General features: G+C 57.4%; 2 non-coding genes across 2 annotated transcripts; both read right to left on the reverse strand.

The window, feature by feature from the left end:
• Positions 1 to 864: 864 nt before the first annotated feature.
• Trnac-gca lies at positions 865 to 936 on the reverse strand. The gene has a single exon. It is a non-coding gene; the product is annotated as a tRNA-Cys (tRNA).
• A 2,955-nt stretch (positions 937 to 3,891) lies between these two features.
• Positions 3,892 to 3,963, reverse strand: Trnac-gca. Its single transcript has one exon. It is a non-coding gene; the product is annotated as a tRNA-Cys (tRNA).
• Positions 3,964 to 6,603: the final 2,640 nt, after the last annotated feature.

The raw sequence follows: 6,603 nt of genomic DNA on the forward strand, positions 1-6,603 counted from the left end.
CACCACCTTGTAACTGGAGTTGTCTTTTTGATAACGAGCTTCACTGCTCCAAACCCGCCAGGGCGGAGACAGTGCAACTCCCTTACCTCTCTCTTCCTCCCATTTTGTTCTCTATTTACACAAGTCTCCACCATTGCATTATAGAATCCTTCCATACACGGGACTTAAACAGTGATCTGAACAGACCGTCCCAGGCATGGGAAGGAAAATCATGAAACAGAAATCAGAATGCTCTGCAGTTCCTGGAACACAGCTCAGAATAGACACGGCAATCTTTCTCCAGCAGGAAAGGAAGGGCCGGCCAGTGATGGCCACAGTCTCCTCCCAACCTTCCTGACTTTCCCAATCTCCCACCTCTACACACCTGGCCACTGCCTACGCCTCCAACCCAGCAGCCCACGTCCCACGGTCAGGACTGAAGGCCCAGCAGGGACGTGCTGGAATGGCACTGGTGATTGCATAGTGCTGCAAATCCCAACATGGTTTTTCCACCATAAGAATCATTGCATATTAGTGTGGATGTTAGCAGAACATTGTCCCCTAAAAATTTGTTCCCAGATTCCCTACGTGCCACTAATCAGAATTACTAATGTTCATTTGTACTTTTAATAACATTTTCCGTTTAACTCAGGCGCAAATCAAGATGTGTAACATGATTCAGCATGTCCTTGCAAATGTAAACTTTAAAGAATAATTAATTAAATACTTCCAAAATACACAGAGATCATTAACAAGAGGACTCTGGCTTCTGTCAGATATCTGATGTCAAAGGAGAAAACAGGATGCTAAGAAGGGTGGTGATGAGGGTGACTAGCAAGGAGAATAAAGACCCTTCTGGGTTTGACAATAAAGCGGGTTGCCAGTAGGGGGCACCCGGATTTGAACCAGGGACCTCTTGATCTGCAGTCAAATGCTCTACCCCTGAGCTATGCCCCCACCTGCCCAACCAGGTGTGTGTCATAGGCACTGTAAACCTGTGTGACCGCGCCTGCCTGTGGCCATCCTGCAGTTGCAGAGCTCTGCCGTCATCGGGGCGCCCTTCCTCCCAGGCCCCTCTCGGTACCTCCGCAGCCCCATCTGCCCCCTCTTCTGGAGACCGGCGGCCCGCGGCCCACGGCCCCCGGCCCAGCCCCTGGCCCAAGGCGCTGGCATTGAACACGTAGAGGTGTGCGGAGAGAAAGTCCTCCACACTCACCTCCCGGAGCCCTCCACACTCCAGGAAGGAGCTGCTCAGCAGACCCTGTGGAGGCCAGGAGGCTGGTGGGATGGGCAGTGTCGGGGGTTGGGCCGAAGCAGAGGTGCAGGGACCTGGCCTGAGGCTTCTGTCCTTGCACACAAGGACAAGTGCTGATGTGGGAGGGACAGAGATGTGTGTTCCTGGGGCACCACACAGGGCAGCGATTGCAACTGGTGACCAGGAGGAATGGAAGAGCCAGCAGCCGAAAGGCTTGGGCCACTCACCGAGTGCCTGATCTGCAGTGCCGTGCTCCGACCCACTCCCACACACTCTTCCCTGTGCAGACTTTAGGCACGAGCTGCTCTGGCTGCATGGCCTCACCCAAGGATCGAGGACGCCTTTTGTCTTCTCTTGGCTGGCGATCCAGGGGGTCCTGCCGGACCTCGACATGGTCCACCTGGCTGCGACCATGCCCCCTCCTTCCTCCTCGAGAGCACTATCCCAGGATGGAAGGAATCCGGCCGGCCCCCGCAAGACCTGCAGCTCAGCCTCCTCCAGCTCGCTCCCCTTGTGGCAGTGGCGTGGGCACGGCTGCGTGGAGCCGCACTCGGGCCCTCTCTTGGCCGAGGTGGAGGCCTCAGCTTCTCTGTCCTCCCTGCTCTGCACCTCACTCGCTGCCCCTGCACGCAGGGCTCCGGGGTTCTCGATCTGCTGTCTTCAGCTCAGCTCTTCTCCCTTCTCACTTACGACCGTGGGCTTGGAGGGAGGTATCTTCCCGAAGAGGGCACGCCCCAAGCTGTGCCAAACAATCCGCTCAGCATAGCTGCCAGAGCCCCAACCTGTTGGCAAAGCTGGGACTCAGGACTGTGGATGCCCTGTTGTGGTTGAAGGGGACCCTGCCTCATGTCCTTTCTGTGGTGGGGCCAGCGACATTGGAACAGGCCACAAAGCCTCGCAGGAAGGAGGATGCTGGGAGTGGGCCTTTGGCCAGAGGGACATAAAAAAGAGAGGGCGTGTAAGGTCGGTGGCATGGTGAAGCCCCAAACTCCCTGGGACTGCCAAAGAATGGTCAGGTCACAGGTGGTTTTCTTCCTTGTCCGACAGAGTACCTATTCCTCCCTGTATGCTGAGAAGTCCATTTCCACGCTGAAGGATACCACAGCCGGGAATCTTTCTAATGGCATCCCAGGCCTGAGCAGGACAGTGTGGAACATCGTGGAGGGTCCCCAGTTCTTGATGGCACTGAGGATAAATATGATGAGCGAGTGAGGGCACCTCGTGGGCACAAGTGACAGGGGAGCAGAAGCGAGCGAGCCTGACACGGACTGCCGAAGCGGCAGGCAGTGGTTTCTGCACAAGCTCCCAGCATTCCTCAGAATGGGGATGAAGGGCCAAGCGGCTCGGGTCGAGAGAAGAGAGGATGGCAACCAAAGGGAAATGTTCAGAGAAAAATACCGCAGGGGAGAGAAGCTGGACAGTAGGACTGGGGTTGTGAGGTCCTGCAGGTGACTGCTTGCGGCTCGGAAAGACCTTGTAGGAGAGGATGGGACGACCTGATGGACTCATGGTTTTCTGGCTTCTTGCAGAAAGTTTCAGCCTCAGGGCACTTCCGAGGGGAAGGGAAGGCTTCCCTCACCGCATTCTCGGAGAGCCAAAGGGAATGGAGCTAGGCAGCCTCGCACCTGGGCTCAGGGCCACGAAACCCCGGCAAAAGCGCGCCCCACAAAAACCGGGGGAACCAAACAAGAAGGGCCAACCCGGGAAGGGGAAAAGGAAACGGAAAACCTCCCCCGGCCCGCCGCCCCCCCCAAGGGGGCCAAGGTGGTGGCCAACCGGCCCCCAAGCCCCCCGCCTCCCTCCCGACCTAACCTTCCCACATTGTCCCCCTCTGCGCTCCTGGCCACGGCCTGTGCCTCCAGCTCAAGACTCAGAGGCCCTAGCTGGAACCCTGGCCTTAGAAATCACAGGTGTCACTACCACAATTTCAGTGAGGCAGACTTTGTCCTGGACGTTGTGCCGTAGGTTTTGTATTCAGTTCCCGTCATTGCACCCTAGCAGGGGACAGTTCTTCCCAACATGTATGTTTCAAGCTGTCTCCCCCACCCACGTGTCGGAATATCCAAACTGCCAGCGTCCTCAGCTGCATTTTTGGCAGGGTTCCTAAGAAATTCTACTTCCACTGGGCGTAGCTGCTGGGACTTCAGCACTCCCTCCTCAGCGCAAACCTTAGGAAGGCTTCCCTTAGGCGCTGGTCTTCCAATCCTGTCTTTCAAAGCTCAGTCTAAGGGTGTAAATGAAGAAATACATTTATAAATCAATAAACAGGAAAGAGGGAAGAAAAGACACAGACAAACAAACACAGGCACCCACATCCCGAAAGAGAAGTTCATAGCTTCGCCGGGTGAAACACATCTATAATCTGAGCCCATGGTGAGTCTGACAAAGCTGCATCCCAAGCTGTGTGCCCGGTGGGCAACTTGGCCCCTCAGCGAGACCACATATGAGAAAAGAAGTGAAAGAGGCTAGAGAGGAACGGGAGTTCTGACGTTCTAGGCTCAATGGACTGCGGTACAGGCCAGACACGAACCAAGCATGCCGGACACACACCTTGTGCCTTGGAGTCCTGAGCTCCCCAGGGAAAGGTGCCACAGAACCGAGGCAGAGCGCCTGGAGACAAGACCCAGGTAGGTTTGGCAATAAAGTGGGTCACCAGTAGGGGGCACCCGGATTTGAACCGGGGACCTCTTGATCTGCAGTCAAATGCTCTACCCCTGAGCTATGCCCCCACCTGCCCGACTAGGTGTGTGTCATAAGCCCTGTAAACCTGTTTGAGCGCACCTGCCCGTGGCCATCCTGCACTTGCAGAGGTCTGCTGTCATCGGGGGCACCCTTCCTCCTGGGCCCCTCTTGGTACCTCCGCAACCCCATCTGCCCCCTCTTCTGGAGACCGGCGGCCCACAGCCCCAGGCCCCAGCCCCAGGGTCAAGGCCCTGGCGCTGCAAACCTGGAGGTGTCCAGGGAGAGCGCCCTCCACACTCACCTTCCGGAGCCCTCCACGCTCCAGAGGGGGCTGCTTAGCAGACCCTGTGGAGGCCAGGAACACCATGGGATGGGCTTCAGGTAGGGGCGGTGTCGGGGGTTGGGCCGAAGCAGCGGTGCAGGCACCTGGACGAGGCTTCTGTCCTTGCACCCAGGGATGAGTGCTGACGTGGGAGGGACAGAGATGTGTGTCCCTGGGGCACCGCACGGGGCAGCGATTGCAACCCATGACCAGTAGGAATGGAAGAGCCAGCAGCTGAGAGGCTTGGGCCGCTCACCGACTGCCTGATCAGCAGTGCCATGCTCCGACCCACTCCCACACACTCTTCCCTGTTCAAACTGTGGGCACGAGCTGGTCTGGCTGCATGGCCGCACCCAAGGATCGGGTTCGCCTTTTGTCTCCTCTTAGCTGGGGATCTCGGGGGCCCTGACAGACCTCGACACGGTCCATCTGGCCGTGACCGTGATGCCTCCTTCCTCCCCAAGACCCCTATCCTGGAACGGGAGGAATCCCGCCAGCCCCCACAAGACCTGCAGCTCAGCCTCCTCCAGCTCGCACCCCCTGTGCAATTAGCGTGAGAATGGCTGTGTGGAGCCGCACCCGGGCGCTCTCTTCACCAAGGAGGGGAGGCCAAAGCCCCACCGTCCTCCCTGCGCTGCACTTCACTCCCTGCCCCTGCATGCAGGGCTCCGGGGTTCTCGGTCTGCTGTCTTCGTCTCAGCTCTTCTCCCTTCTCACTTACGACCGTGGGCTTGGAGGGAGATATCTTCCTGCAGAGGGCACACCCCAAGCTGCACCAAACAATCCGCCCAGCATATCCTCCCGGGCCCCGAGCTGTTGGCACACCTGGGACTCAGGGCTCTGGACGCCCTCTGGTTGTGGGAGGGGACCCTGCCTGGTGTCCTTTCTGTGGTGGGGCCAGGAACACGACGCCACAAAGCCACACAGCAAGGAGGACGCAGGGAGTGGGCCTTCGGCCACAGGGACATAAGAAAGACAGGGCGGGTAAGGTCGGGGGCACGGTGAACCCCCAAACTCCCTGGGATTGCCAAAGGATGATCAGCTAACTGGCTCTTTGCTTCCTCGTCTGACAGATTACCTCTTCCTCCCTGGGTGCTGAGAGGTACACTTCCCAGTGCAAGAACACCACACCTGGGGATCTTTCTAATGGCATCGCGGCCCTGAGCAGGAGGGCGTGGAACTTCACGGAGGGTGCCCGGTCTTCGATGGCACTGAGGATGCATACGATGAATGAGTGAGTGAGGGCACCTCATGGGCACAAGTCACAGGCCAACAGAAGTGAGCCAGTTGACACGGACTGCGGAAGCAGCGGGCAGGAGTTTTCTGCACAAGTTCCCAGCATTCCTCAGAATGGGGATGAAGGGCCAGGCGGCTCAGGACAAGAGAAGAGAGGACAGAGACCGCAGAGAAATGTTCAGAGAGATAGCGTGGGCGAGAGAAACTGGAGAGTAGGACCGGTGCTGTGAGGTCCTGTGGGTGGCTGGTTGTGGCTCGGCGGGACCTTGTAGGAGAGGACGGGACGACCTGATGGACTCATGGTTTTCTGGCTTCTTGCAGAAAGTTTCAGCCTCAGGGTGCTTCTGAGGGGAAGGGAAGGCTTCCCTCGAAGTGTTCTCGGAGAGCCAAAGGGAATGTAGCTAGGCAGCCTCACACCTGGGCTGAGGTGGCCAGGAACCCTGGGGAAGTGCTGGCCTCACAACAACTAGTGTGACTCAAGCATGATGTGCCACTCTGGCATTTGTACGGGGACTGGAGACCTTCCTCTGGCCTGCCACCTCCCCGAGTGGTGCTGGGCCGTGCTGTTGGCAGGCTGTCTCCCATGTTCCCTGCTTCCTTCCGCCCTCACCTACCCTTCCCACATTGTCCCCCTCTGCACTCCTGGCCACGGCCTGTGCCTCCAGCTAGAGACTCAGCCGCCCTCGCTGGAGCCCTGGGCTTAGAAATCACCGGTGTCACTACCACACTTTTGGTGAGGCGGACTTTGTCCCGGACATTGTAGCATAGGTACTGTATTCAGTTCACGTCATGGTACCCTAGCATGGGACTGTTCTTCCTAACATGTGTGTTTCAAGGTGTCTCTCCCACCCACGTGTCAGACAACCCAGTTGCCAGCGTCCTCAGCTGCATTTTTGGCAGGGTTCCTAAGCAATTCTACTTCTGCTAGGCGTAGCTGTTGGGACTGCAGCAAGCCCTCTGCAGCAAAAACCTTAGGAAGGCTTCCCTTAGGAGCTGGTCTTCCAATCCTGTCTTTCGAAGCTCAGTATAAGGAGGTGAATCAAGAAATAAATTTATAAATCTATAAATATGAAAGAGGGAAGAAAAGGCCCAGACAAACAAACACAGGCACCCACATCGCGAAAGAGAA

The sequence above is a fragment of the Chinchilla lanigera genome, unplaced genomic scaffold (genome assembly GCF_000276665.1).
Source record: "Chinchilla lanigera isolate Chin_1 unplaced genomic scaffold, ChiLan1.0 scaffold00090, whole genome shotgun sequence".
Taxonomy (NCBI): Eukaryota; Metazoa; Chordata; class Mammalia; order Rodentia; family Chinchillidae; genus Chinchilla; species Chinchilla lanigera.